Here is an 11,760-nt window from a genome sequence, read left to right as displayed (position 1 = left end):
CTTTCCCCAATCGCTGTCTTTTTTCCCCTCCTTATAGTCTCCTCAAAATCAATTTTAGGATTTAAAATACTATCTACCGAACAGTGGTGTGTACTTGAAGGCAACTATGATTGATGTTCCCTATCATAAATGATCCAGACATCTAGTATTGTAGGCATAGCCTTTGAAAACTTAATGAGATGCAATAAACAAAACACCTTTTAGCTTAACATGTTGTGTTAAGGGCTTTCCATGTTCACCCAAGCTCCAAAATGGCAGGAAATGACAGCATGTCATGTAGGCAATATGCATAGGGTATGGTATCCTATGCTGTGGCTAGTTCCAGTTACACCGTGACCTTGGAACTGGATGGCTGTCAGTGGCAAAGTGCTGGACCTATGTCCCAGATGTGTCTGTTCACTGGAGAACATGCAACTGAAGCTATCATGCACCCAACTGGCAACCAATACCATCCACATAGAATGATAGAGTTGGAAGGGACCTCGCAGTTCATCTGGTCCAATCTCTTGCTCAGTCCAAGAAGAGCCCCAAGTAAAGCATGCCTCCTTACTCCTCCGGTACATCTTCCATACAGGCTTTTGGTTGCTTTTGTAATCCAAAAACAAAAATCCCATAGAGGCCCCCGTTCAGACAACATGCTAAACCATGCTGTTTAACCACAAAATGGTTAACGAAACCATTTTGTGGTTAAGCAGCATGGTTTAGCGTGTTGTCTGAACGGGGCCACTGTAGTTAAGAACTGAGAGAAAGAGGGAGAGAGAAACAGTGCCTTACTTGATGTTGCAGAGTTATCTCCAACTCCTTGCTGTGTCCCTTGCAGCATCTACCACCCTTAGCTCTGCCTAAGGGTAAGGCTTGGTTCCTGGCTACACAGAAACAGCCCCGCCATGTACAAGTTGTATATGGGATTAGATCTGTACAGAAATTAGGGTGAATGTTGCAGGGAAAGAGCTGCAACCATGATCCTGCTCTTTATGGTCCATACATCCTGTGTATCCTGTTAATCATCAGAATGCTGGTTACGTTTGCTTCAATCCATACCAGAGTTCCGCTCTATTTTCCCCTGCTCTGACTTCCAAGCTCACTAACTGGTTCCTTTCCCAAGCCTAACAAATGTCATGCTAGATTATACAGCTCAGCTACATCTGTTCTCTCTCTTGTTTGCTAGATATTACACTCATTGTATTTCACAGCATGAGTTCCCCATCAAAATCTTGGCCACTGCTTCCATGATAAAATGTCACAGATGAAGAAATGGTCCCAGGCCAATATCATTATCACAGCTCCTTCAACAATGCAATTTTACCGCTCTTTGCAATACTTGAGCCAAGCAACCACAAATGAAAGGCTAGCTCTAGAACCTTCTGACTCTGTGTGTGTGCGGTGTGTGTGTGTATATGAATAAATTTATCACATTATTATTTTTCTAACAGGTGTTTTTTTGTGAAGAATAATGAGGTATTCATGACAAAGAACTTAAACTTTTCTCATGGACCAAAGAGAGAAAGGTGTGATTTATTATTTGTCTGTTATTTTAGCTATGTATTTATTTAGATGTATTCAAATCACCCAGGAGGCTCAAAATATTTAAAACATTGGGACTGAAACAGTCAATGGGCAGAAGTAATCTTCCTTGAAAATTCCACCTAGGGCCATACAAATATGATTAAACCTTACATAGATTAAAATTTGTGAGAATATGTTCAAAGGGACTGCTCACATTTGTACCACACTGTGTGTGTGTGTGTGTGTGTGTGTGTGTGTGTGTGTGTGTGTGTGTTTAAATGAAATCAGCAATAACTAGGTTCCAAATGCAATGAATGACTTCAGGAAATGCATTATATATTGGATTGCTTATGGCACTGGTTTTCCTCAAGAGCTTTTCATGAGAGTTCCTCAAAAGCTTCTAAAATGGTCACCAATATTCCTTGAAATATATCTTGCCTTCAACTCCCAGTCTCCCTTCACAACACAAAGTCACGGTGAGGTGTTTGGAGTATTCTTGAGTGACAGTAAACCAATATAGATTAAATATGTGGACTCCATCAGAGGTAGATAAATTGTGATCCACAGAACACTGGTAGCCTGCATGCCTCATTCAGAGGATCTGGGGAAAAGGTTGTGGAGCAGTCAAAGATGTCTGTGCACTTTATTTATTTATTTTTATGGTGATGGAAAAGAGGGCTGTTTTGGCCAGAACAAGCTAAGAAGGCCCTGACTTAGGGCCAGTGCTTTTCATAATATGTCTCTGATGCAGTCAACTAACATTTCCCTCAATGAGGCCCAGTATTGGGGAAAAACTGGGGAAGAAGAAGAAGAAGAAGAAGAAGAAGAAGAAGAAGAAGAAGAAGAAGAAGAAGAAGAAGAAGAAGAAGAAGAAGAAGAAGATCCCTTTCTCACCAGCTTTGCCTAAGGCCCACGATTTTCATAATATGGTGCTGACTTGGCTATCATGCTGGCACTGAAGAAAAGAATAGTATTAAAATATGAGTCACGTAATTTGTTTTTTGATAAAATATGAGTCACGTAATTTGCTTTAATTTGTTTTTAAAAATGTTTATTAAGTGGTCTGCTGAGAGAGGACCAATTTTCAAGTGATCCTTCTTCCCCAAAAATGTTTGAGGCCTGCGGTCATAGAATACACTCCTTGGTTGACATCCAGTGATTCTTTGACAGAGAAAGTGATGGAGAAGTGGTCCTCTGCTTGTTGGAGATTGGATAACCTCTGTTTTATGAGGCCCTTATTTTTAACAATTAAACATGACCACTGCATCAACCAGAAAACTTCTCAATTAAAGTTAGATGTCAGAAAGGCTTCTCCGTCCGTCCAGAAATTCAACGTTTGGATTTAAAACAAAGAAACAATGAGTGGATTTAGTTCATGGTCATTTAATTTCATGACATTCTCAGAGTGCTGATATCCAAGGGAGTTTATCCCTTGAGGCTTGATATGATTTAAACATCATCTCAAACTGTTAAGATAAAATTTCTGGGAAACCTCCCAGTGCATCTACAACTCTGAAACAAATCAGCTACAATTGCTGTGTCAGTTGATGGTTGTTTTTCTAAGATACGGGTGGCTGCTGCTATCATCATCATTGGACTTGTTATATAATAAATATGAGAGCTGGTAATCTGACATGCCTCGGAGACAAAGCACAGGGTTTAACTTGAGTGTAGATGTCACTATTCATAACAAAGCCATGTATACATATACCCATACTGACTAGCTAGTTTCTTCCACCTCTTCATAGTGCCCTGCAGTTGTAATGCTGGAGTTAAATTATTATAGCAGACTGTGCTTCCTGACCCTTTCATTTCCTTCTTAATCCAGACAATCTTGCATATTTATGAGAGTAGAAGTGTTAGCAAAAAGCTGTGAGGAAAGGCTATGGAGAATCCTAGAACTGTATTGGGCAAAAGGCAGGATACACATATAATAATAATAATAATAATAATAATAATAATAATAATAATAACAACAACAACAACAACAACAACAACAACAACAACAACTGTGAACTCCTATCCAACCTGTTGTCCCAAGGCAGAATTTGCTTTGCTGCCAACATAAATACTGCAGTTCTGTCACTTCCCGGGTGACAGACATTTGAAAGCCATTCCAAAATCTGCCACGAGTCCAGCAATTTGCTTTATGTGACATGTTTACATGAACCACTGTTGTATATTCTCACAATCTGCCTTATGATATTTTAAATTTTGTGCCTCAGAAAACCCACCCATCAACTATGTATGCAGGCATGAAACTACAAAACCTAAGATGTAGTGGGACCCCAAACTGCCTAGTAAGGAGATGTTACAGGGAAGGAGAAGCAGATGGGTGCGGGTGTCTTTGCTTGCTATAAACCCTCCAACTTATCCTGCTGGCTTGGATGGGGAAGAACTATATTCGAAACTCTCCTCCAACCCTGCCGTTTTTATTGGGATGATATCCCACAATGGTGCTAATGTTCTCCTGGAAGTTAAGGGGGAATGTAACAATAAAACAGATATGGGAAACAGACATTGAAGAGGCGATGGATGATGGAGAATGGGGGAAATCTTTGAGAGATTCCCCTTTCAAACAATATCCACAAGAATAAAAGAAGGTGCACTAAAATTAGTTCAGAAGTGGTAACTGACAACTGTGAGATGGGCAAAAATCAATAAGAATTTGTCACCTCTGTGTTGGAGAGGATGTGAAAATAATGGAACCCAAATTCATATGTAGTAGGAATTTAGAGAGGTTAGGAAGTTTTGGGATAAGATTTTCCAAGAAATAAGAAAAATTACCGACCAAGAAATTTGCAAAACACCAGAGCTTTACTGAATATGTATGTTGAAGACAATCATAGAATCATATAACAGCAGAGTTGGAAGGGGCCTACAAGGCCATCGAGTCCAACCCCCAGCTCAGTGCAGGTATCCACCTTAAAGCATCCCTGACAGATGGTTGTCCAGCTGCCTCTTGAATGTCTCTAGTGTGGGACTGGCAAAGATACATAAACTATATGGAAATAGAATCGAACAGAATAACTTTGGCAGAAGCTTACAGAAATCTGTGGGACTCATGAAAAGAAGAATAGAAATAAATAACCAATTAATGAATTAATGTACTACCCTGGAAATGAAGAAGAAAATGAAAGATATAAGAAAAAAAAACTCTGAAATGGACCAAGTGGGGGGAGGGAACAGGGAGGGATTTTTAATTACCATATTTCTTCAGTTCTAAGACACACTTTCCCCCCCATATAAACGTCTCTAAAAACGGGGTGCATCTTAGAATCGTGGGTGTGTCTTAGGGGTTTTTTTTTCTGTTGGTGGTACTGAAATTAGTGTGCATCTTACAATCGATGGCATCTTACAATCGAAGAAATACGGTAGTATCAATGTGTTTCATTATTGCGTTTTCTTTTTTTACTGTATTTTATTTTGAAAACTCAATATTTTTATTTATTTTTAAAGGGTTCTCCTGGACCACTCTTTGGCATTAGATACCATTAACTATGGTATACTTCTGGACCATCTATATCGGTTGGACATGGGAGATATGTTGTCCGGTGGTTTCATGTTCATTGTCAAATTTTGATTCTGGGATCCCCCAAGAAATGTAAGGACATAACCCTATGATCTTGCTTTGAAGTAGATTTTTGCAGTTATCCTCTTGTCCTTTGTTAATTTGCTTCTCTTTAATAGAATCTTTAGCGTTCATTCATTAGTGTGTTCATTCTATTCTGAAACCTAAAAGAAAACGTTTGCCTATTGGCAACACAACACCATACACTGTACAAGCCCCATTGATTTCAATGAAAGTCAGTACTGACTGCCTTAGCTAGACTGAGACCATTGCTTTCAATGCATTACAGCACTGTGCTCCTCGTCCCCCTTCAAACTGGGCAGTGCTCCTGGTGTGGTCAACAGAGTGGAAGAATCTCACGGAGAGATACCTAAACTCCTAGGCTTTCTTTGGCCTTAGCTAGACCTAAGGTTTATCCCAGGATTGTCCCATGGTCGTCCTTGCCTGCTCCCAGGATCCCCTGTGTGTAATTTACATGAACAGGGATGACCCTGGGACAATCCCGGGATAACCCTTAGGTCTAGCTAAAGCCTCTGTAACTGGCATAAGGTGCTAGGATTGTTTGGCTTATATGTATAAGGTTGGAATCCCATTACTTTCTCTACAGGAAGCCATTCTCAATCCAGCCAGTTAACAATATATATTCTCGGAGGCATCTGTGAATAATTGCCTGGTCTTATCTAGGGGCCCTGTAAAATTCCTAAGACTGATCGATGGTGTAGAGTACCATATATTCTTTCTCTGTATTTGTTCCCAAACATTCACTTGTGTATCGAGAAGCTTTTTCCCCTTTTGCACTTTTGTCTCTTTGTCACTTCTGTGTCATGATGTAATTGCCTATTCCTTGCATCATGATTGACTCTTGCATCACGATGGATTACACCATTCTTCAGGGGAAAGGAGTCACACAGAGTGCCACACATGCAGGATTCTTGTCATCCAGTTACTAGGGGCATGTCTACACCAGCCATTTATCCCGGACTGGTCATGTGGTCATCCCTGTGCATCCAAATGACATGCAGGGGATCCAAGGGTCAAGCAGGAACAACCAAAGACTTTCCCAAGGATAACTGGGACCGCGGATTTCCCAGTTTTTCCGCGGTCCTGGGACACCCCCAAGGACTGTGGCTGGTGTAGCGTGATCACAGGTAGTCCCTTCTTCCCTATGAGTAGCAGGGCTCTGGAAATGGGCACAGAGCTGGGGGGGGGGCAATCCATAGCCAGTGGGGGTGAGGGGGGGCAGTTATAAGGGTTTGAATTTTTTTTAAGTTACTTTGCGGTGGAATGCACTCCTGTCTCCATTCCACACAAAACAAAAAATGGTGTCCGCAATGTTCCTCCTTACTTCCGGGATGTCGCACTGCCATTTGGACACAGGGGGAGGATCCTGGAAGCTGGAAAGCCCAGGATCCTCCCTCTCCCTCCTGGAAGGCTCATAGGTGTAGATGACCCCTAGGTTCTCTTATTTCTGGCAAAAGACAGATTCATTCCCATCTATACCTTGTGTCAAATCATTATGAACGTGGAATAAAAAGCGGGATATAACACTAGGAAAGCAGTATGTAGAATGTGTATCCTGCCCCAATAGTTATCAGTGCATTAGTGTAGAACTAGAGCATCATCAGATGGGGGGGGGGGATCATGGTTCCCTACCATCGCTTCTTTGCCCCTGCTCCTGTCCCACATGACTTCCTCTTTCTTCCCGAAGAAGAAAGAGGAAGTAAACAAAGACCACGAGGCCCATTCAGAGGCCATTTTTATTGCACTGCTTTTCCTACACATAGCAAGAAATGGTGGCTCATTCCCCACAAAAAATAATCAGATTAAAAGGGGTCCATTTTGTGATGGAAAAAAGGCAAGAAGGATCAGGAGGTGTGTGGGAAGCATTGCCTAAAGGACGTGCAAAAAAAAGTGACTGGGCAGTAGTGAGTGTGCAATAAAATTCTCGTCTGATGAACCCCTCTGTCTCAAAAGACCTGCAAGGCAGTGAGTGGAAGCGGAGAAATCCCATCTTCCTGATGAAACCCATTACCTAATTAAACAAATATATTAAAAAGTGTTTTTTTTTCCCCTTTTGGACAAGGAAGAAGCTGTTGTTCTCTGTAGCACTTTGCGAATTAAGTCACTGTCTTTCATTATCTCCAAAGATTATTACTACTGTGTTTCATACAAGTGCAGTGAGCTAGAAAAGCAGAGATAATAGGTTATTATAGAAAAATTTGGCTTTGACATTTATATGATAAATTGGGAGTCAATTAGATGAAAAATACTCCATTAGATAAAGTGAGTGTACCAATTACTGCAGCGCAGAACCACTGCTAATATAATTGAAATTTATAGAGTGTTGGGCACAGCCCTGCAGGAGTAGATTGTATAAATGATGAAGAGAATCATGTAAACATTTTAGTTTCTTGCCGTTTTCAGACTGTTTGTGAAAGCTTCTGTCCATATTAGGTCTGTTTTTATGGAGATGTTAAAAACCCAGGCTGTGAAAAAAATTGCAGATTGTCCTTGTTCTTTTCCTTTGAAAATATAATTAGGTTTATTACAGATATTTCAACTGTTTTAAGAACTGGTCTGAAATGTTTTAGACAGCTTCCTTTAACTGTTAGTATTGATATTGTTTTAAAATGATTTGATATGGTTGTACATTACATTGGAAAAAAATACTTTGGCAAGCGACCTAGAAATCTTTGAAATAAATAAATAGGGTTCCAAAGGAGGAGGTAATAAAGTAATATTACAGTGACCACAATGAATGTATGTTCTTGTCATTCAACCCAGGGGGGGGAGAATTCAGTGATTCAATGATTCATTCAGTGATTCCAGAAGTTGAAAAATTACTCATGTTTGTGTTTTTCCCCAAACACATTCCTAGTTCCCCCTCTCTTTTTAAACTTTCTTAACCCCGATAGAGAAAGAGTCAGTGTTCCATTTGCATGCTGTTTTGATCCTAGCTGCAACTATTTATTTATTTATTGCATTTCTATATTTATTTATTATTACATTTAGATTCCACATTTTTTTCCCTCAAAGGAACCCAAGATGGTGTGCATAATCCTCCTCTCCATATTATCCTCACAACAACAACCCTGTGAGGTAGGCTGGGCTGAGAGTCTGTGACTGGCCCAAAGTCACTCAGTGAGCTTCCATGGCTGAGTGGGGGCTAAAACCCGGATTGCCCAATAGTAACCACTACACCACATTGGCTTTCATAATGGCCTGGCATCACACAACACCTGTTCCAGATCAGCCTGCAGTGAGGTTGTCTCTCCCTCAAACCTCCTGCAGAGATCTATATACACCTAGTAGGCTCTTCCCCAGCACAACCGTCCTCCCGTCTGAGAGAAGGAACTAGCTTCAACCATTGGCAGGCAGTCAAACGAAATGGTGGTAAAAATCCAAAATCATTGATTCGATTGTGGATTTCTCCAACATCTCCAGTGGCAAATGGCCTTCAAATTTCCCACAAGGCCTCAGAGCAATGTTACAACAGGTGTTCAAAGACGTTGTGGGAAGAGGGCTGCCTACTGCTGCCTGCACGGAGTAAGCCCACACCCTCTGCCAATGTCGAAGGGGAACACCGGACAGCACTCTGTCAACCTGCCCCTCAACCCTGGACTGGCCCTTCAAACATGGATTTCCTGCATCACATCTCTTTTGGCTCTGAGTTCACACCAAGGCTTAAGAGGTCTGGCTAATACCTGGAGTGTGCATGTTAGCATCTGCTCCCCTGAAGTTTCCAGGGTTCCTGAGCAGAAAAGACAACATGGAAAGTACTCCCTCAAGGTAGCAAAGCTAGAAACCCATAGGTGTAAGTCAATATTGTTAGGATATCTATGGAAGTTTCAAAAAACTTTCAAGGTGGTTGTAGTCAGTAGAGAAGGTCACATCCCTGGTGACAATGTTGGGATTGGTGTTTCATGTTTCAAAGTTTTTCGGGGGAAGGGAATTTTAACTGTGCCATTTGGTTTGTATTTACCAAGCCCCAGCATTTGGGTGACCTCAATTCCTCCCCGACATTCACCATGGAGACCGTATGAATACCAGGTCAGAAACATCTCTACCAACAAATCAATGTAATCTCTCTCACGTGTGTGTGTGTGTGTGTGTGTGTGTGTAATAGTTGTCACAGTATTAGAGTAACTGGAGAGTTTGAGAAATATAACTCAGGAGTCCCAAAAGATATTAGGGCAGCAGGTTAGGAAGAAATTAAATTCCATTTTCTCCTGTGCTATATTAAGGAAGAAGGAGAAGCTGAATGTTATTCACTTAGTGCAGGATTTATAGCCCTGCTCAAAATATAAAGAAGAAATAATGCAAAGGCACAAGAGTTTCATTGGTCTTTAAGACTCCGCTTGTTGACTTTGTCCTCTAGAAACTGATATATATATATATATATATATATATATATATATATGCATGCTCTAGTAACTAGAAATGCAGTTTATTGCATGATGGTTGTCTTTTGAGATAAGAGCTTAAAAGCCAAGGACTTGCCTGCATTCTGTTGACATTAAAGTCCCATGATGCTTTTCCTAACGGTAGCATTAATGGCTAACATTTCCTTTCCCTCACGCTATGGTGCACCCATCTGGACCATCTGATTTAATATTTTATAACTTGCAAAGTCACATTGGGATCCTTGCGGATTAAAAGTGTTGCCTTTTGTGAGTGGAACAATGAAACTGAATCCAAACTATTTTGAAGTACTGAGTAGGCGTCCCGCTCCCCCGCAACTGTGCAGGGCTTGTCAGTTTGAGCACAGTGAAGTGGGGGGGGGGGAATTAATCTTTTCCCAGGCCATGTCCCAATTCAAATCAACCCCCTCAACTGCTTTTTCATCTATAGAGGAAAACAATAAAGGGTCCCCATTTCTTTTCTCCACGTAAAAGTACTAGGATGTCATGTAAGCCTATGCGGCAGGGTCTTGCTATTTACTGTATTACTCTGTACAGCACCATGTACATTGATGGTGCTATATAAATAAATAAATAATAATAATAATAATAATAATAATAATAATAATAATAATAATAGAGTAATGTGAGTAATTGCCACCAGAGAGGGAGGAAGCAGCAGCCAGGCACCTCTCCACCATGCCTGGGTCCAGCTCCAGCTGAGAGCCCCCTCCCTCCTGCTACCAACTGTCTCTGCAGAGGCCACCAGAGAGGGAGGAAGCAGCAGCCAGGCACCTCTCCACCGGGCCTGGGTCCAGCTCCAGCTGAGAGCCCCCTCCCTCATGCTGTCACCTGTAACTGCTGAACTTTCCAACTAAGATTGTAGTGCCTGAGTTTGCTTTCCTTTCCCCCCTCCTCCTCCTCCCTCCCAATCCCCTTTCCTTTTGTGTCATGTCTTTTAGATTGTAAGCCTGTGGGCAGGGACTGTCAAGAAACACTTTTGTAAGCCGCCGTGAGAGCCTTTTTTGGCTGAATGGCAGCATAAAAATACTTAAATAAATAAATAAAATAAATAAATAGAGAAAAGAGGACAGGGCTCCTGTATCTTTAACAGTTGTATAGAAATGGGAATTTCTGCAGGTGTCATTTGTATGCATGCAGCCCCTGGTGAAATTCCCTCTTCATTGCAACAGTTAAAGCTGCAGGAGTGACCAGATACAGAAGAGGGCAGGGCTCCTGCAGCTTTAACTGTTGCAATGAAGAGGGAATTTCACCAGGGGCTGCATGCATACAAATGACACCTGCAGAAATTCCCATTTCTATACAACTGTTAAAGATACAGGAGCCCTGTCCTCTTTTCCATATGATCACCCTAATAAGTACACAGTTGAGGAGTGAGTTTCATCCGGTATTAAAAATTTAAAAAGCCCATGAATGAAAGCATTCTACTCTGATCACATTCATATCCTCCCCCAGCTAGAGTGTATTTTATTGTATTTTTTTTTAAAAAATCTTATATATTTTTTTAAAAAGAGATTTATCACATGTCTTCCACATCACATTTAATTTGGTCCTAAAATGCAGAGTTACATCCTGTGGGATTCTTTCTACCTGTTTGCCAAACACGTAGAGTACAAAACTGAACTTCCACCGCAGGAAAACGTTGAGGACCAATTTATTTATTTAAAATGCTTATGCCCCACCCTTCCTCCAAAAGGAGCATGGGAGCAGTTTACAATATTTAAAAAGTACCAGTAAAACAACTGTAAGCCCCTACTGTCAAAATAAAACAATTTTAAATACAACAGGCTACTAGTCTTGATAGCTATGTGTTACGTGTTACCTCTAGTAGTAGAGGCAGTAAGCCCAGGTACACCAGTTGCTGGGGAACATGGCTGGGAGGGTGCTATTGCACTCGTGTCCTGCTTTCTGGGCAACAGCTGGTTGTGTAAAATCCACTGTGTGAACAGCATGCTGGACTAGGTGGTCCCTTGGTCTGATCCAGCATGGCTTCTCTTATGTTCTTATGCAATAATAATCTTACCTTAAAAGTTTTAAGTTAAAACACCAAAAACCAGTCAGGAGCCAATGGCTTTTGAATATAAAAGCTCTTTAACTTACATTTAAAAACATTCATGGGGCGGCTAATTGCACCTGTCCTGGGAGAGAGTTCCACAAACAGGGGGCCACCACTTAGAATACCCTATCTTGTGTTCCCACCCTATTTATAGGGATGGCGGCAGTGAACAGGGCGTCTTCTGCAGTTCGAAGGTCCCTAGTTGG

This window comes from Elgaria multicarinata, chromosome 8 (assembly GCF_023053635.1).
Source record: "Elgaria multicarinata webbii isolate HBS135686 ecotype San Diego chromosome 8, rElgMul1.1.pri, whole genome shotgun sequence".
Classification (NCBI taxonomy): domain Eukaryota; kingdom Metazoa; phylum Chordata; class Lepidosauria; order Squamata; family Anguidae; genus Elgaria; species Elgaria multicarinata.
The sequence above is the reverse complement of the archived record's forward strand: the minus strand, read 5'-3'. Positions refer to the sequence as shown.